The 21,273-nt window shown below is 35.3% G+C and overlaps 2 protein-coding genes across 4 annotated transcripts in view; one reads left to right on the top strand and one right to left on the bottom strand.

Moving 5' to 3' along the window:
• Positions 1 to 21,273, top strand: part of LOC101899545 (zinc finger transcription factor lin-29) — a 412,168-nt gene that overhangs the window by 140,256 nt on the left and 250,639 nt on the right. For all 3 annotated transcript variants that reach the window (XR_009342123.1, XR_009342124.1, XR_009342122.1), the window contains exon 3: positions 15,241 to 15,264. The gene's annotated coding sequence lies outside the window, so the exon portion shown is untranslated. The remainder of the gene's footprint in view (positions 1 to 15,240; positions 15,265 to 21,273) is intronic.
• LOC101897419 (uncharacterized) overlaps positions 1 to 21,273 on the bottom strand; it is a 245,989-nt gene that overhangs the window by 123,652 nt on the left and 101,064 nt on the right. The window lies entirely within an intron of this gene.

Here is a 21,273-nt window from a genome sequence, read left to right as displayed (position 1 = left end):
CCGTCCGTCCGCCTGTTCATGTTAATTTGCATTCACGCCACAGGCCGCAATTATCGTCCGATCCTCACGAAATGTTGAATAGAGGTCAGGTGAAATGGACAAAAACGGAAACAGACCAATTGACTCGAAATTTAGCATAGGGTTAGAGTTTATAGCTGGGGAGAAGTCTACAATTTTGTTTGGTCATCGGACAATATTTAGCGTCTAAAATAGATCATAACTTTTATATACAAAAATACGAACATTCCCACTAAACCGAGAATAGTTTTAATCCCGGTGAAATCACCGTTTCACGAGAAGGTAACTACTGGCCTTTACATTGATGCTGATATCCAACTCAATAACGTCTGGACGGATTTTGACAATTTTTATAAATTCAGAATGGCCAGCATTATGTGTTGGGCTATTATATACGGGCTGCACGGCAGAGCCAACCACTTACTCGAAATAGCGATTTCTCTGACATAGAAAAGTTATTTTTTTTTTACCGAAATGGTTTCGAAATTAATTTTAGTGTACTTGCCTGGACCACTCTAACCCATATTTTTACCCTCTGCCATATGACTAGAGAGGGTATATATCATTTGATACGGCCAAAACGTGCCGTCAGGTGCGAAAATGAACAATATCGGTTCACTCAATCAAGTACCTCCCCCACAAAGTGTCAAATTTTTGAATAATTATAACTCTTATAAAATGTGATGTAAGAGTCCGATTGTCTTCAAATTACACACATCGCAATATTTTTGTTAACTCAAGGTCTGATGTGAAGATGGAATATATCGGTTCATTCCTTCTGGTACCTCCCCCACAATGGGTTAATATTTTTAATAACCATGAAGCCCATAAAACGCGAAATTAACATCTGATTCCATTTAAAATTGGCATATCTCAATATTTCTATCAACACAAGATCTGTTATAAAGATGGTAGAGATTCTTCTTGTACCTGCACCACAAACGGTCAAAGTTTCGAATAGCCAAAACGATTAATTAATCCGAAATAGGCATCCGGTTTCATATTTCACACATCCCACTATTTTTACTAACACAAGATCTGTTGTGAGGTTAGGATATATCAGTACACGCCTTCTGACACCTCCCCCACAGAGGGTCAAAATTTTGAATACCCACGAATCTCATAAAACTCGAAATTAACATTTAATTCCATTCAGACTTGGAAAATCTCAACTCAAGATCTGTTATAAAGATGTTAGAGATCGGACAATTTCGTCTGGTACCTTATCCCACAAAAGGTCAAAATTTGGAATAACCAAAACGATCATAAAATCCGAAATAAGCATCCGGTTCTCTTCAAATTTCACATATGCCATTATTTTTACTCACACAAAATCTGCTGTTAAAATGCGATATAACGGCGCACTCATTCTGACTGACTGATACTATTTAACTTATTTTTTCGATATTTTGGGTCGTCCTCGGAGTTTTTTTTTTTGCCTGGGCCACTCTGACCCATTTGTATAGGATTTCAAGAGCCTTAAGGGTTTTAATCTACTCCTTACTTTTAGTTGACGTACCATTCCAATTTTAGTCAAAATCTTTGAAAGCTTCAGCTATCCTTGAATTACTATGATAAAAGACATTTTTTGTTGTGGCACATTTTTGAACATGTCAGTGAATGATATATCCTCTATAGGCATGGCATCTCAAAGTATTTCCCATATCTTCATAAATTTTATCTGTTCTAGAACCTGTAAAAATCTACTAGTTTTGCAATTTTTCCCTAGGGAATATCGGTTATTGTAGTAAACAGTTGTACCTTCTTACAGTTCTGGAACATAGCAACTGTCTAAAAAATATTTCTTGTCAGAATGTTACTATTTTTCTAATTAATTTCATACTTGTCTTATTTTTTCTGGATAACGAAAATTTCTACTGGTTGGGGTTATTAAACTGATTGTAAAATATTTTTTCTTATCCGTTTCCTTATTCCTTCTTTGTTGGTTGCAATTTATGACTTTTGCGAACCAGAAATAACTGCCGACCAAAATTTGCTAAAAACAAAATGCCGAAGATTTGATATTTAAGCAAACGCACACACACACGTCTCTCACACAGATGGGCCAAGAGGCCGCTCCATTGCATATAAATTCGTACTTACTGAAATAGCAGCACAATACAACAACTACAACAACAAAAAAATACTAAAAATGAAAACATGACACTTTGATCGTAGGGGACCAAAAGTGTGGTTGTAGTAGTGGTAGTAGTGGAAGAGACAATCGCACTTCTATGGAGGCACACACACGCTTACGTTCATATACTAGATTCTATTAAATGACAACAGTAAAGAGAGAAGGTATGGAAAAAACAACACAAATGAATAAGCAAAGCCACCAACAACATTTTTTGTTTTTTTTATGTTTTTTTTTGCTCGTCTAAACGCGTAACGTAACAAAATTGATTTTTTTCTCTTGTTGTTATGGTGAGTGTGTTTTTATTTTTCTTTTTTTTGGAATTTGGTACCAAGGGGTTCCTTGTTTTTTCTGTTTTCTTTTCATTTTTTTACCATTCCACGATTTTTTTTTTTTGGTTACAGCAATCTGGTATTAGTTTTGCAACTCAAATTGGTTTTGGAATTTGAAGCAAAAATGTGTGGGGAATATTCGCAGTGAAATGGGTTCGAAGGATGTTATGATGTTTTTTTTTTTTTCTATTTTAACACTTTCTATTGAAATCGATTATTTTTGAACTCTATTTTAACACTTGGTTTGATTTTTCATTCTCATTTCTCACTTGATTTTTAATCCTTTATTTTTTTGCGATTTTTGGACACTTCATCACATTACACTTTATTGCTTCTTCTTTTTCGCAATTTATAATATATTTTGGATTTTTGGAAAATTTTATTTGTTTTCGTGTTTTTTCTAATCGCTCCGATGACCGTTTCCGTTCTTTAGTATATTTATTTATTTCTATATATATTTTTTTAATTGTTTATTAAGTGGTTATTTTGAAAAATAAAAAACCAAAAGGAATCCTTTATTTTTGTTTAAATGACGCCGCCGTGGCGTCTGATACACGTAACACGTAACACCGCAATGAAGCAGCAAAACTTTTTGGTGCCGAAAAGCGATGGGGCAAAGCAAAAACACTTGACGAAAAATACGAAACTCACAACATAAACACTCAGAGGCAGATAGAGGCAGCAGCAGCCAATCCAATGGCATGCACAGTCATACGGAAAATATTCTCTCTCTTTCTCTTTGGGTTGGTATGGTTATCAAACACACTCTCGTACATACACACATACGTACGTATATATGTATGAATTTTCTCTGATTAATAGCGAGTGATAAATAGGAAAACAAAAAAACTAAAGAAAACCTCAGACGACAGCCGCCGCATTTTCATACTATTCGGATACACGGAAAGCTCTCTGGGAAAACGACGAAGACGACGACGACAACAGCAAAACACCCAAGTCAACCAAACATCCAAACAAACACGCACATGAAATTTTGACCTAATCCGCTGCCACCCATTCCCCTCAATCGTATCCATATCCAATACGTATAGTATTTAAACCAGAAGAGTAAAATTGTTACAATAACAGAAACAAAACAAATCTGTTGTACAACAACAATAGCAACAGTGGGAAAATCACCGAAAACAGTGATGTCAATGGGGCTGTTTTTTTGAGAGGCATTTTTGATACGTCGGTACTTTTTTTTTCAAATTTTTCAACATTTCGGAATCATAAGAATTGAATAATATATTAAGAGGAAATGTAAACAAACTAACATTTTGCATTACCAAGAGATTGAAAATAGTGAGATATTCCTTATATAAATTACATTGATAATGGAGTTATTTCATAGTAAAAATCGGTTAAGATGTAGTTTTAGACTGCAGTAGACTGCAATAATTCCAGGAAAACCCTAGTAGGTTGTGGACAAAGTGCAATAAAGTATTGTTGTTTTCAAAGTTTACATCGCAATGTAACCTAAATAAGGAGGTAAAGTTCCCCCCTCTTCTAAATTTTCTTAATGTTTTTGGGTTGTCGGTATTACTTGTAGCAATAAGATGACCATTTCATGGCAAAACTTAAGCGAGGGTACTTTTTGATTTTTTTTTTAAATACGGATAAAAAGTCGTATTGAACAGGACTGTAAAAATTCAAACATTTCTAAAAATTACACTGTGCGACACAAAAAATAAGTACGTATTATGTAAATAGAGCTGAAAAAAGAAGACATTAAAAGGGGCAAGCTCCCTTCACTTCCACACTTTTCGGTGCATTTTGGGTATATATTTTTCTAGGTAATATTGCTGCTAAAAATACAAGATATTTTGGGAGGCAACTTTAATCCTCAAGCGAGTAGACAAAGTGGTCTTTTTGATCCTTTTTTAATATATGGTTAAAAACTCAGTTTAAAAGGGATCGTATGAAGTCTTATTCCACAAAATTGTCACAAAATTTCACTATAGGTAAGAAGTTTAAAGTCTAAATCTTACCTTAACGCCAGGAATGTCATACATATATTTAAGGAGACATTTTAGGGTTAAGGTCATAATTTATGCGAGTTTAAGCAAAAATCTCATACAAAGCATCATTTCGGAATGCTAACGTCGAAGACAAAAATATTCTACACCAAATTTCACTGGAAGTCACCAATGAAAAGAAATCCCTATTTCCCACAGCATATTCCCAAAAAAATATTTCCTTATTTTTGGGATCAATTTTTTCTTCGGACTTTTTTCGAGTTGACGCCTTGTAATGCCTTGAAATATTGACCCCGACTTGCAAATAGTTTTTTAAAAAAATTGGCTTCGACATTTATGTACTAGAAAATAAAATGATGATTTTTCAAAATCTCCAATTAGACTGATTTTGTTTTGGGAAAGTGTCAAACGAGTGTATAATCTCTGAACTAAATACATTTGTATTCTTGGTATGTTTCATAGAAAATATATTATCAGAAAAATTGGACAGATATATTTTATTTTCACACATCGGAAGTTTGTAGCAAATCGTACACTGTTTTAAAATTTTATCTGAGTTATTATTATTCAAAATATTGACCTTTTGCGGGGAGAAACAAAAAGGATGTGGCCAGCAATGATAATTTCTGGCTCCGGATCTAAGAGTTTTGTGTATATTAAGATAAGCCGAGCATGACCTCGTTTTGGTGTTGCAAAATTTTTAGCTTTTTTGAACAAGGTATTATTAGGAGTGGATCAGTGGAGTCGACCTTCTTGGAACTCGATCTATGTTTTTGTAAAAATATTACAATTTACCAAATTGGATATTCCTTTTGAGAGTTATTGTCGTGACAGTATTTTTTGTCGTATCATCTAGCAATATGACCATGGGTATATGAGGTATATATAAAGAGCTTGAGAATAGTCTTCAATTTTTTCTATATTTAAGAAGAGTCCAGTATTATTAATTGTTAGCCTCTTTTTGGGGAAAGTGATCACACCTGACCTGAGCAAGATATATTTACGAAAAATAACCTTTCCACTTCTGATATAAATGTTGCAATGTGAAAATTTTCAATTGACCATATGCCATTTTTATATTTTTTATAAATACCCGAACTTATAAGAATTTATTAAAAAAAGTTGGAAATTTCCACCAGTGTAATGACAAATTTATACTCCCTCAGCACATGACGATTAAAGATACTCCACTTGGGGGACTTAACATAATGATTTGACCAACATATCTCATCATTCTATTTGCAAAGCTAGTGCTGAAGAAAGTTGGGAAGTTATCCCGCATTTATAAAAGTAATGATTTTTTGATGGAGATCAATCCTTTTCGAGAGTAACAACAGAAAAATGTTTTCTACTTTTTCGGGAGAGGCAGGTATGTAAAAAAGTGGACTAGTATTTTGCTTGTTCGTTGGGATATATATTTGTTTCGAGAATGTTGACATTTTGTCTGGGAGATAGCAAATTCTGGTGCAGAAGGGTAGGTAAGTTTCGTATTTACATTATATCTATAGTTGATAGATTTCGTTTATAACCTGAACGCATGCTTTATTTATCTTCTTTTAATTTTTTTATACACTCTACCATATGGCTACAGAGTGTATGCATCATTTGCTACTGTCAAAACGTGCCTCATCGAAATACTGGTTTTAGACCCCAGGTCTCTTTGGACCAAATAAGTTTCAAGGCATTTGGAGTCTATCTAGGGTTGTCCGTTCGACTGTCTGTCTGTCTGGTTGGTGCGCACAATAACTCTCGATGGGGGTATCCGAATTGGTCCAAATTAAGTACATCGTAATATTATTATTGTCAAACTTGGATCGAGTTCGAAGATTGGCATTATCGGTCCACTGCTTCTGCCACAAAAAGTCAAAATGTTCAAAAATAAAATAATAATAATATTTTACTGCATAAAAAGAGAAGTGATAATCCGGTTTTTCTCCAAACTTTGCAAATCTTAATATTTGCATCAGTTCTAGGTCAGGTGCGAAAATGGACAATTTCGATCCACTCCATCAAGTATCGCCCCCACAAAGGGTCAACATTTTAGATAATTATAACTCTTATAAAATGTGACGTAAGAGTTCGATTGTCATCAAATTGCACACAATATTTTTGTTAATGGAACGTCTGGTGTGAAAATGGAATATATTAGTCCACTCCTTCTGGTACTTCACCCATATGGGGTTTAAGACTTTGAAAACACCCAAAGAAAGCGAAATAAGCATCCAACTCTCTTCAAATTTCTCACATCTAAATATATTTGCTAACGCAAGCCCCTTCTGGCACCTCACCCACAAAGGGTCACAATTTTCAATACTTGGCGATTCTTTTCAACTTGCTTTATCTAAATATTTCTCTTAACCAGAAATCTGATATGAATATATAACTTATTGGAATTTCTGATTTCGAATAAATTGGATAGAAATATTCGATTTTCTTGAAATTTGGCCCGTATCTTTTTTATCTGCATTATATAAGGTATAAAATGGAATACATCGGTCGACCATGTATGGTACCTCGCGCACACTTTTAATATTTTCTGAAAAATTTCACATCCCTCGTATAAAGTGGAGGAATCAGTGGATTTAGTCCAAACCTGGCACGTCTCAATATTTATATGATATAATATATAATCGAACATCGGCCAAGGGTATACAATCGGCAAAACCGACTAATGTTAAAAAATGTCAAAAAATCCAATTAGAAATATAAAATTTTGTAAAGAAAATTAAATTCTGAGTCGGCATGCCGTTCAACAGAAGGCGGTAATCTGATTTTGTCCAATAACAATGTTTTCTACCTTGGTATTCTCTTATATCTAATTGTACTGAGCGTCTCCATAACACTTGTTCCTTTATTTTGCGAAATAAAAGAAAATTATAACGTTTTCGCTACCCCCATTTCACTTAATAACATTGATTGCAATTTAAAAACAAGACTAAAGGGCAATGTAAAACAACTTGTGCCAGTGTCGGTCAGATTGAGAAGAAGAAGCAGCAGCAGCAAAAAATAATGGCAACAAACAACAACACAAACCAGAAAAGCGTGTCAGTAGTGGCAGTTGGTCGGTTAGCTAGCACGTGTTAGTTAGAGGCAGAAAATTCAAAATCGTTGGCATTCTCAATTTTTCATTCGTATTCGAAATGCTCGTAAAATGTTATGCATTACAAAGTTCTCTTTCAAACTCTCTCTTGAGGAATAATAAAGTCTTCTCTCACTCTCTCATTTCTTCTTTTCCCCTGTGTGGTGAATTTCCATCACTGGTGAAAGTTTTCATTGTGTATTTTTCATTTCTTTCCATTTTCTTCTCTCCGCATTAAGTGGCCGTATTTTTACTTTCCCACTTCATTTCGTCCTTTTTTTCGGTTTTGTTTTAACCTTAGTATTCGCTTTGTTAGTGTGTCCTCATTAATATGGTTGGTGTGTTGTTTTGCTGCGGCAGCTGTTTGTTGTTGTTGTTTTTACGTGGCATCATTTAAATGTGTGAGATGGATGGTGTGCCTGTGTGTGCGAGAAACGTGAGTTTAAGTTGTTGTTGCGAACGTTTTCTTTCTTCTTTTCCTGCTGAGAGCTATTCGCACAGAAAGGACGTACGTACATTCGTCGTACGTGTGACATATGTGACGCCAAGCGAATTAAAGGAAATTCTCGTAGCACGTTTCTTTGTTTCTTCAGGCATGTTTTGCGGTGTCAGTGTCGTTGTTTGTGTCAATGTTATTGTTTTTGCTGTTGTTTGCCTTAATGTGTTTGGTGTGGTGCACTGTGTTTCCATTTCCTTGTTGTGTTTTGGTTTGTACTTCCACTTCTTGTTCCTTATGCACATTTGTGTTCACTTCATTTATTATTTTGCCTCGGTTGCCTGTTTTATTTGTCAATTTATGAGTACCGACATGAACCGTTATATTTATTGTTTTTCAATATTTTGCAAGTGTTGCAAATGACAAAATGGTAGGCTAATAAATGTTGAAATAAAACTACTTTTTAATGCGGCAAAGTCATTGGGGACCGAAGAGATGTGTCCGATTGTGTTTTGCTCCCAAGTGGTACAACGTGTGCGTTGTTGCGTATGAGCAATGTGCGATACCATAAATAGTGGTGGTACATTAAGTATACGCTATGTTCTATGGTAAGACTGGAGGGTAAAGTCTGTCACTTAGTTTGTAACTGTTTTATGGAACGATCCTAGACTTCAAAAATAAAATATTTTTCTTGAATTCAAAACGGAATTAAAATTGGTTTCTCGTCCAATTTTTATACCCTACAACACTATGTGTTGGGGCTATTATAAGTTTGATTGGGCCAAAAATTATGTAACGCCTCGAAATATTGGTTTCCCACATATGAATATATGGATCTTCCTATCTCGTCGAGCTGAGTCGATCTAGTTATGTAATCACTCTACAGGTCGTAATTATGGCCCGATCTTCTCGAAATTTAGAATGGAGGTGGAACCCTATTGCTTTTGGAGATGATCGCATAATATTTAGGGGTTGAAATGGACCAAAAACTGAAAAATTTCCTGATTTTGCAGTTGCTCTACAGGTCGCAATTACATACCAATCGACGCGGAAGTTAGCATGGGGCTAAAGCTTAGGGCTGGGTAGAAGTCTTTTTTATCGATTTTTTCAATTTGACTTAGAATATTGAAGTGTATATTTTGTATTATTTTTTCAACTAACAACACAGGTTGGGGTTATTATATACAAATTGCAGATTATCGTCCGATCCGCACGATAATTTTCACAAAGGTAGGGTTAGGCTCAGAAGGGCTAGGCCTATTGTTTTCAAAGATTTCCTCGAATAGGGGTTGAAATGGACCAAAAATAGGAAAAAATTTCTGATCACATAATTGAAGCCAATCGGCACGCCTCCAAAATGGATTTGAACATAAATTGGCTTCTTACTTATTGTAGTGTTGTAGGGTATCACATGGTCGGCCCCGCACGACTATAGCCTTTGCTTACTTGTTTGCTATCAGTTCAGTATCTAATGATAACTTGGATTTTACCCATGACCATCGAACTTATATAACTTAATGCGGCCAAAATTGGCCAAAACAAAATAATAATTTTACACTCCATGTATATTTTGACAAAGTTCGTTTCCGGATATTTAGAGTCCAGATCTATCAACGTGTCTTTTTGTCCATCCGGCTAGTGTGCACGAAACATTTTCCAGCAAGTATTCGGCACATCGTAAATTTTTATAAGAAACCAAAATCAAATCCGGAAAGAGTACATCCCATAATCACATGTTCTATATAATAACTGTTACTTCTTTTGTGTCGTTTTAGAAATAAATTTTCAAGAACCTTTTACTACATTACCATTTTTATACCCTTCACCTTGGAAAATAAAAATGTGTTATTCCGTTTGTAACATCCTTAAATATCTGTCTTAGACCCTATAAAGCATATATAGATTGTTTGCCGTACAAACTTGTTCACAATAGTTTGTATTATATCTAGGATGGTTGGTATTGAAAATTAGGTATATTGTTCCAAGTTTTCTAACAACGGTCATATAACGGGTCTCCCGATAATAAGTATTTGATGATTTTGGTCCCACTTTTCCATGGCATTGTTGCAAATTTTTGTCCATATAGGTCTACGTTTTATTATAGCACCAATACCTTCAGATATTTGGACATTTTCTAAAGAATTTGTTTAAAATTTGGTATTTGTAGCTCGTAATAGGTTATAATTCCGGCGACAGATCTTTGTGTGTGTAGGTCTACGATTTCCTATGGTGTCCATATAACGGTACCTCCCGATATTGGGTATTTTGGTAAATTTAGCCCAATTTTTTTATGGAAGTTTTCCGAATTTGTTATAGAGATTTTATAACGGGTTCTACCTTTTGAGGCTTAGCATTGTCCACATTGGTCTACGTTTTACTATAGCGGTATCTTTGGATATAATATTCGGTATCATAGTCCACTTTAAAATTAAGATTCACTTAAACAGTGTTAAGCCTTTTTAGTACTCAAAATGAAAATTTTGTCCATTTTGAATTTTTTTTTTAACAATAAATAAATTTTCAGACTTACAAGGTTTTATAAAGTATTTTTTCTTTTTAGAAAAAAATAATAAGAAAATATTTACCTTCTATACTAAAAAGCCTTCAAAATTCATTTTATTTTGAAGTTTTTCAATTTGTCTGCTTCAACGTCCTCCATATGCATACCCTAGAAACTTAAAATGACCCCAATATCAAATTAAAGAATTTCTGCCCTATCACTTCACCTAATACCAATTCAGACACCAACAGTGATTCAAAATTAGTATAATTTAGTATTTTTCGAAGAGAGACCTCAATATCATGTTTCAGGACTCCAGCTTTGTACATTCAATCATTTAGTAATCATCATTTAGTAACATTTAATAATTTTTTGACAATTGTATTACTCATTTTCAAAAACGTCCCATATTTTATATCCTAGACAACAACAGTTATCGCAATACAAAAGTTATAGCAATACTAAATATTAACCCAATACTATATATGAAACCACATAGTATTTTTCGAAAAATTATAGTACACAGTTCTAAAACCACCACCATATCTTTATTCCAAAACACAACAGAGACCTCAATATCAAGTTCTGGTATTCCAGCTTTATACCTTTATGCAATACGAAATTTACTACTATTCAGTACTTTTCGACAAGTACACATTTCCAAACCATCTGCATCTCAATTACAAATGCAAACAGAGACCTAAATATTTAATTTGAGGATTCCAGCCCTATATTTACTAAAGTTAAAACTTTTCGTATTTATTTCCAAATTCTCCGCCATGTATTAACCAAACCGTACAAATGGTGATCCAAATGTCAAATTTTAGACTTCCAACTCAATTCCTCGTCCAATTACAAAATTTTATAGCATTTATTACTTTTTATTATGTAATTCTAGAGCCACCTTTAAATCTCAAACCCACACGCTAAGAGTGGCTCTTATGCCAAATTTCAGATTTAAAGCCCTATTTGTTCACGCAAAACCAAATTCAATACCATACAGTGTCTTTTTACAATTGCTGAACGAATTTCCAACCTCAATTCTCTTTTAACCATATCTTGTATTCCCAAATTATTGTACGAAATTTAGTACTTACACTTAGTACATATTTCCAAAATCACCTCCTTCAGTCCCATTTTCAAGAATTGATTTTCATACCAAATTTAATGCGTTTTAGTACTTTTGACACACGTAGAATTTCGAAAAACTCTTTAGTTTGTCTATCATATTCAACATCATAGACTCTCACTCCGAATTTCAGATTTCCAGCGCTATCCCTTCCCAGAATACCAATGTTAATACTATTTAGTACTTTTTGTACATTTTAGGGCGTATTTCGTATTTTACTTATACTTATTCCCTGCTAAACCGCACAAAAGGTAATCCAATTGCCAAATTTTAGACTTCCATTCAAACCCTTACCAAAATACTAGATTTACTACCATTTATTACTTTTTAGTAAATATTTCCAAAACTATTTCCAAATCCCAACAGTAAAAAATAACAGTGATCCTAACGCTAAATTTCAGATTTCATGCAGTATCCGTTCATATAATTCCAAAATTAGTGCCATTTAGTACCTTTCGTACGCTTGCAAAACACATTTCCAAACCGAACTCTTTATCTTAAACTGCCCACCAGAAGAGACTCCAATCCGTTTAATGAAGGCCAAAGTGTAGCGAAACTAGTACAGTTGTTACAAGTGGCACACATTTCTAATAACTCCTACTTATATCAAGACAACTTCCCAATCTTCATTTTTATACCAAATGTTAAGATTTTAGCTGTATCCGTTCACAAACAGGTACTAAATGTAGTGTTTTTTTAAATAAACTTCTAGTCAGAATTTCCAAAAAGTCACCAACCCTCAAGATTCTAGCTTTAGTCGTTTCGCCTGGGCGTTGATGAATCGGTCAGTCACCAATTATATCCTCAGCCATGTGGCTACAGAGAGTATATATAGTTTGATACGCAAAAACGTGCCTTATCGAAATAACGGGGCTAAACCCTAGGCCCCAAGAGCTTGTGTGAAGATAGATATATCGATTCACTCCTTTTGACACCTTCCAACAAAGTGTGAACATTTTGAACAGATATAAAAAAATCTAACAGATATTTCGGTTCACTCCTTCTGATTAAAAATGTACAATTTGTTCAGTTTGGCATTTTTTTTTTTTGCAAACAAACCAAATGTAGACTTTCAAGGTTTTATATATTATTCAAGTTTTTCCTTTTTCGGAAAGAAAAATAGGAAAATGTTTTCATTTTCCACCAAAAAGTCTTCTAGATCTTATAAGTAAAACCATAGGAGGATATAATTAAAACCATTCCATAATGGACACACCTCCATTTTTTGTACAGAACTATTTCAACGTCTCCATATGTAAAGCCTAGAAGCCAACAGGTACCTCAACATCAAATTTCAGGATTTATCCCATACCAAATTTAGTAACATTTAGTAAACCAATCTAAATCTCCTCAACCCAGACACAAACAGCGATCCCAATCTCAGATGTCAACGGAGATCTCAAATTTCAAATTTCGGAATTTCCGCTCTATCCATTCACCCAATACCCGATTTTGTACTTTTTAGTACTTTTCGAACAATTGTAGTACACATTTTCAATATTACCTCCATATCTCAATCCCCGATACGTCAGTATCAAATTGCGGGTTTCCAGCTCTATCACTTTAGCCCACACCCAATGAAGTAGTGTTTAGTACTTCTCAAACAATTATAGTACACATTTTCAAAACCACGTGACATCTATATCAAATTTCAGCAAATCAGCTTTATTCCTTCACCCAATGCCAAATTTGGTACTTATTAGTACATTTCATGCAATTATAGTACACATTTAAAAAAACCACTTCCATATCTCAATTCCCGATATCAACAGAGACCTGAATATAAAATTTGAGGTATCGAGCTCTATCATTTCACCAAATACTAAATCAGTACTTGTGTAGTACATATTGTATATATATGGTAAATATAGTACCAATTAGTACTTTTAGTGTACTAGTAGTACACATTTCCAAAAACCACTTCTTTATCACAAACCCACCACAAAAAGGGACTCCAATACCAAATTTCAAAATTCTAGGCTCATCTCTCTAACCTAAACCAAACCGTGACAAATTAAGTACCATTGAGTACAGTTTACACATATATACACACATATACACATTTCCAAAACTAAATTTTTGTATCAAACTATCAAACTTCGATTTTCATACCAAATTTCAAACTTTAGAGCAACGGATAACATGTTTTTCGTACGAATTTACAAACACCCAGCCCTATCCCACGCCTATGCACCAATTCCACGATTCTAGCTTCAGCCGTTTCGCCTGGGTCTTGATTTTCAGTCATTTATTTTGCTAATCTTTTAAATTTGTAGAAATGGGCGAAAAGTTCTTTTCATCTCGTGAATACCTTATAGTGATTTATTTAACTGTTTTAATTTGTGATTTTGTGATTCTGGGCTCTAAAGATAAATCGTAAAAGCTTTTATATCCAACCCCATATAATATTGTTGTACAGTGTCATTTGTAACAGAAATTGTAACTACTGTAAAATGTCCAGCAAGGATGTGAAAGCTGTAAGCTTTATTATCCTATGGCAAATTGAAGACAAAAACCTGCAGTTTAAAAATCTGTGCAGACATGGAAGCTTTCTGTTACAAAAATGTTACGAAACAGAACAAATGTAAATATAACATAACACGCCGAAAAGCTTTTTCTCAGCCTGTGAACTCTGTTGTCCTTAGACCTTCAACTGTCTAAAAAAATTAAAATGAAATGTTAACAAAAAATAAAACTTTTGTTTGTTAATTGTCCTGGATGTGCGGATGAGGAGATGATGTGTCTAAAAATATTACATTTTTATGCTTCATTTTTAACACGCATTCAAATCATTTGTTGAAGAGTAATAATAAAGCAAAAACAACAACTACTCAGCTCTCGCATTACATGGACTGCTGCTGCTGCTGCTTGAAAATGGTCTGGAGGGGCAAATGGCGTAGAGGAGACATTGTCGCTCAGAAGGCGGTAAAGACAAGAGTAAAATAAACATTTGTAAACATAACCGTCCACATTAGCAAAGCACAGAAAAAAAGCAAGGAAAAAAAAGAATAGACGAAACGAACCAAAAATTATGTCAACGATGGATGTTGTAACGTTTCATTACATTTGGTTGGTGTGCGTACTGTCTTCTTTTCTCATTTTCTCCTTTTTTCTAATTTTGTTTTTTGTTGTCACTGCTGTTGTGTAGTTGGCATGTTCTTTGGCAGTTTTTTTTCTGTTTTTGTTTAATTTTTCACCAGTTAAGCTGTAAAACTAAACTAAACAGACGGACAGATAATGGGTGGCGGGTAATGCTTATCATCTGGCAGGCCATGACTGCGCCTTGGCTTATGGGCATTTGCTTGCTGCAGGTTAGTCATTGGTGGAGGGGTGGATAACTGCGAATGTAAATAAATACTCGGCTATATTAACACTTCTTCTTTCGTTGCTTCGTTTCGGCCATCGTCTAAGCTAGCAAAACAATAAATAAATAAACAAAAGAAAATTAAATAATCCCTTCAGTGGAATATTTAGTAAATTAAAAAAATAAACAGAACTGGGGATATTTTTGGAATTTTGATACAATTAGATTAGTCGTTAATTGTTTATTTAATTTACAATGTATTTTTAATTACATTTCAAATACTCAAAATTATTATGACTAAAATAAAAATTATCTCTTTTTTGCAGGTGTGTTTGAGATCTTCAAACAGGGTAAGTCTTGACAATATAAATATTTAAGTTGTAGAAAGTACTAATTTCCCAAACTAGTTGAAATTTAATGCGAAATGTGAAGACTGAGTATATAAAAGATGAAAAACAAAAAAAAAAAAAAAAAGTAATGAATTAATAAACATTAATTCTCACCCTAACGCTACCCATGAAAAATTTCGTGAGGTTCGGACGATTATAATAAAATAAAAACGACGATAATTGTGACCTGTATATAATACCTTCAACACATAGCGTTGGGGGTGTAGAAAAACTTTAAAAATTTTCAATTCAAAATTTTAAGTCAAATTGAAAAAATCGCATGCGATAAAAAATATGACAAAAATTGAAAAAAATTTAACAAAAAATATTCACTTTTTATTGACAGATTTTTACTCGATTTTCTTTGATTTTATCCTTTTCTGGAAAGAGACCATTGCGAATTGATGAGGATTGTGAAAATCAGTCCAGCGGTTCTTGACTTATCAGCGATATAACTAACATTCCATTCTTTGATATATGAGATCGTATATATTTTGCTATATATGTGGGATTTTGGATATTAGTATCAATGTAACGGTCAGAAGTGACATTTTCGTTTATTTGTGATTTTGCCAGGATTAAAAATATTCGCGGTTTAGTGGAAAATTTCGTATTTTGTACAAAAAAAGTTATGGTCGATTTTACCCGCTAAATGTGGTCCGATGACCATCCAAATACGCTTCTGCCCAGTCCCTTACTCTAACTCCATGCCGATTGGTCTATATTTGTGGCCCATAGAGCAATTGCAAAGTCAAGTATTTTTTCTGTTTTTGGTCCATTTCAACCCCTAAATATTTTGCGATCATCTCCAAAAACAATAGGGTTCTATACTGATCCTAACACCACCACCATTTTTAATTTCGTGGAAATCGGGCCAAAATTGCGACCTGTAGCTTGACTACAAATTAACATGGACGGACGGACATACATAGCTAGATCGACTCAGCTCGGCGAGCTAGGAAGATCCATATATACTTTCCTATGCGGGAAACCAATATTTCGAGGTGTTACATAATTTTTGGCCCAAACCTCAAACTTATAATACCCCCAACACATAGTGTTGTAGGGTATAAAAGGTGGTTAAGACTGTTAATACCAGGGGTTTTTGGACGTGTCCGGCTCGTCTCAAAATCAGAAGCAATTCCTTCGACAATAAAATTAACATATTTTATATCCTCCTCCAACGATTTGAAGTTATTTTTTCTTAGTCGTTCAAATTAAACTCTTCGATCCATTAAATTACAGGATGAGATAAAAAAACTGCAACCAGGTCAATCGTCATAATTTATACATTTTTTTTTTTTACATTTCTTTGATTGAAAGCAAAAACTGTCGGAATTAGCATCAAATTTTAGAATAAGTTTAGATTTGTTCGAATTGGTCACCTTTGGCACGAATTATTGCCTTCAAGATGATCGACACTTTGGTGTTTTTTGGTGCCAACCTTGCTTTCCAAAATACTCCAGATACAATAGTCCAACGAATTTGTATCCGGAGATTTTGGTGACCATTGCGAGCTGGAAATGAAGCGAGGAACCTCATTTTGTAACCATTCTTGGGTGGCGCGTGCTGACATTCCTGTTGGAATGTCCAAGGTCTGCGGCCAAAATGTTTGTGTGCCCAAGGCTTTAATACACCCTCCAGAATATTTTCACAATAATATTCTGAGATTATTTTCATGCCACGGTCGATTAATACGAGCGGAGAGCGACTCACGGCTGTTATGGTGGCCAAACTATTACCATGGCCGGCGCATGAGTTCTCGTGGTCAACCGAAGTTGCACATTTTCAGCTGACCTCTTTGGCAAGTAAAACACGATCAGTTTGTTTGTTTACAAACTGCTGGACAACTAATAATTTCTCATAGTAGAAAACCAAATTCGGCAGTTCACCACTTTCGACCAAGCGAAGCAACTCTTTAGCTCTTTTGAGTCTATTTTCTTTCCGTTGCGCGGTAACTTCTTGCACTTTTTGGAATTTCAATGGCTTTACCTCGAGCTCACTTTTCAACATTTGCCGAATGGAAAATTGCGATATATTCTGCTCACGAGCCATTTTTCGACCATGCAACGCGGGTTTCGATCAAGTCGCTTCTTTACTTTTCGAACCATTTCTACTGATGTTGCTTTTTTTTCGTCCACTTCCATGACGTCGGACTACCCTACCTATATCACGGTAACGAGCGATGGTTCGTGACACAAAATATTTATTCACATTTAATGCTAGAGTGCTCTGACGATAGCCACTTGCGGTTTTCCAGCCAAATATTTGGTGGAAAATTCTCACCAAAATGCTTTTGTACGCTTTTAAAAAATACAATGGGCTGTCACTGGAATAATTTTAACAGCTGTCGGACGAGTGGCTTAGAAGTGACAGCAGTCTGAATTTGAATTTTTTCATCTCACCCTGTATAGCTAGAGATACGGCATTTGATACGGCCAAAACGTGCCTTATCGAAATAACGGTTTTAGACCCTAGGTCTCTTTGGACCAAATCCGTTTCAGGACATTTGGAGTCGATCTAACGCTGTCTGTCCTTCGGTCCGTTCGTCTGCACGATAACTATAACTCCCCAAAGGAATATCCGATTTGTTCTAAACTTGGTACATCGTAATATTATTATCAAACGAGGATGGGCAAGATCGACCCATTCCATCTGTTATGTTCCCCACAAAAGGTCAGAATTAAAAAATATATATTTAATTGAACAGAAAGAGAAAGTATGATCCGATTTTTATCCAACTTTGCAAATTCTAATATTTTCTTCAGTGCTAGGAGAGGTGCCAAAATGGACAATATCGGTCCACTCCATCAGACACCTCCCCCACAAAGGGTCAACATTTTGAAAAATTATAACCTTTATAAAATGTGACGAAATAGTCCGTTTGTCTTCAAATTACACACATCACTATATTTTTATTAACCCATGGTCTGGTGCAAAGATGAAATATAGCGGTCCACTCCTTGTGGTACCTCCCCCAACATAGGATCAAAATTTTGAATATCCAAGAAGTTCATAAAACGCAAAGTTAACATCCGATTCCATTCAGATTTCGTATATCGCAATATTTCTATCAACACAAGGTCTATTATAAAAATGGTAGAGATCGGACCATTCCTTTTGTTACCTGCCCCACAAAGGGTCAAATTTTTGAATAACCAAAACGATAAAATACTCGAAATAAACGTCTGGCTATCTACATATTTTACACATCCCATTATTGCTACTAACACAAGATCTGCTGTGAAAATGGAATATATCGGTTCACTCCTTGTGGCACCTCCTCCACAAAGGATCAACATTTTAAATATCCATGAAGCTCATAAAACGCGAAATTAACATCCGACTTCATTATGACCTGGTACATCTCAATATTTCCATCAACACATGATCTGTTATTAAGATGTTAGACATCGGACCATTTCTTTTGAAACTTCTTCCACATAGTGGTCAAGATTTTGAAAAAATATGCTCCACTCTCTTTGAACATATTTTGTTTTTGAAAATCTTGAACTCTATGTGGGAGTGGAACCGGATGAAATGGTCCGATTTTTAACAAGCATCCAATTCTCTTCAAATTTTACACGTACAAACATTTTTGAGATTTCTCCAAAGTTAGTTCAGAACTTCATAACCGAATCTATCTATATATATTTTCAGATTTTCCTAGATAATGCTACAGATCTCGACACGATTTGGGGTTCTCCCTAAGGTAAAAAAAAACAATTTAACGTCTTGTGTTTGTGGTCAGATTTTTGAAAAAGTCATCATTTCAAATCGGATGTTTTTTCCGACATTCTAACCGAAATCTGTTTGGTTATTCGGAATGTTGGGTTCATGTGTTTAAAAATTCTATAGAAAATGGTATATACTCCTCTGGGTATACTCTTGTAGTTCTTTATGTACCACCTTGCAACCTCAGTTTACCTTAGTATCTTAATTAACGGTCTTCAGACTATTGTCCCATTTGTTAGATTGCAAACAATTTTTCGAAAAATTCCGGGTATTTAATTAAAATGATGGTGCTCAAGGGTTCACCTGATATTTTAAGGTTATTTGTTTAATAAACTTAAAAATATCCGCAAATATTTCATCAAACTTTTATTTTCCATGGAAATTCCCATAAATATTTTGTATTTTATTTCGTTTAAAAAAAATACTTATGATGTTTGTATACCCCGGGGCCGGCACAAGACACACTTTCGTTCCGCCTATAGAATACACAAAAATTGTAACATTTCTTTTTTGTTTTTTGCACTAACTGCAAGCGACAGAGATGCATCGACCTTACCATCCTTGGAAATGCAACGAAAAAATGGGAGGAATACAAAATAGTGTAGGCAGATTCGCCAAAGATAAAGGACAACGACAGTGTAATGTATGAAGACAACAGCAACAACAACAAAAAGGACATTGGAAAAACGTACGCGAATTGTACCTTTTGGGAATAAACGCAAATGGTTGTTGTTACTTCTTTGAAAAACTTTATTCGTATGCTACAGTGTGGGAAAGACTACTGGTGGGTTTGGAAAGTAAGACCATAAAACACATGGTGGTATTTTATCCATAGCGGACCAGAAAAATTTTTGGTTTCCACAGAAAAAATATCACGAAGTTTTCTACCCAAAGAAGACCAGGAAGACTTCCATCCCCAGAAGATCAGAAGGTCTTCTACCTAGGGAAGACCAGACGTCTACCCAGCGACTTTCTGCTCAGAGAAGACCAGAAGGTCTTCCATTCAGAGAATACCAAGAGATCCATAAGGCCTTTGATTGATAGAAAACCAGGAGTTCTTTCATCCATAGAAGACTCGAAAGTTTTCTATCCATGAAATGATAAGAGGTCTGTAGAAGACCAGGAGGTCTTCTATTCGTATAAGATGTCTTCTAGCCATAGAAGACCATGAGGTCTCCTATCCATAGAGTAGCATATGGTTCGTCAAGGAAAGGCCAGGAGGTCTTTCAGTCACAGACGACCAGGGGGTCTTATAGACCGAGGAGATCAGGAGCTCTTCTAGCCCTAGAAGAGCAAAAGATCAGGAAGTCTTCTAGCCAGGACCAGGACATCTTCTAGTTAAAGAAGATCAGGAGGTTTTCAGCCATAGTTTTTGTGGAGGTCTTCTGTCCGCAAAAAAAAAAAAAAAAAACATCTCTTAGCTATAGAAGACCAGGAGGTCTTCTGCCCATTGAAGACCAGCAGGTCTTCTGCCCATAGAAGACCAGCAGGTCTTCTGCCCATAAAAGACCAGGAGGTCTTCTGCCCATAGAAGACCAGGAGGTCTTCTGCCCATAGACGACCCCGAGGTCTTCTGCCCATAGACGACCACGAGGTCTTCTTTCCATAGAGGGACAGGAGGTCTTCTTTCCACAGAAGGACAGTAGATCTTCAAGCTGTCGAAGACCCGGAGGTCTTCTAGCTATAGAAGGTCATGAGGTCTTCCAGCCATAGAAGGTCATGAGGTCTTCCAGCCATAGAAGAGCAGGAGGAGCCATAGTAGAGCAGGAGGAGCCATAGTAGAGCAGGAGGTCTTCTATCCATAAAAGGCCAGAATATCTTCTAGCCATGAAAGACCAGACGGTCTTATAGCCACAGAAACCAAGGAGGTCTTCTATCCGTAGAAGTCCACAAGGTCTTCCTGCCATAGAAGACCTGGAAGTCTTCTAGGCATGAATGAGAAGGAAGTCATCCAGCCATTTAAGACCTGGAGGTCTTATAGATAAAGAAGACCAGGAGGTCTTCTAATCGTAGAAGACCAGGGGGTAAAATACAAGGGTATCTTCTCTCTACCGAAGACCAGGAGGTTTTCTATTCGAGGAAGATCTGTGGAGATCCGAATAGGACATGTAGGAATGTTATCCCCAGAAGACCTGAAGATCTTCGATTCATCTTTATCTCCCAGGGATGGGAGACCATAGCCTTCACAAAATATACCCTCTTACTTTAAACCTTTTTTTTGCACATCCAATGCAT

The sequence above is a fragment of the Musca domestica genome, unplaced genomic scaffold (assembly GCF_030504385.1).
Source record: "Musca domestica strain aabys unplaced genomic scaffold, Musca_domestica.polishedcontigs.V.1.1 2, whole genome shotgun sequence".
Classification (NCBI taxonomy): Eukaryota; Metazoa; Arthropoda; class Insecta; order Diptera; family Muscidae; genus Musca; species Musca domestica.
The sequence above is the reverse complement of the archived record's forward strand: the minus strand, read 5'-3'. Positions and strand labels throughout refer to the sequence as shown.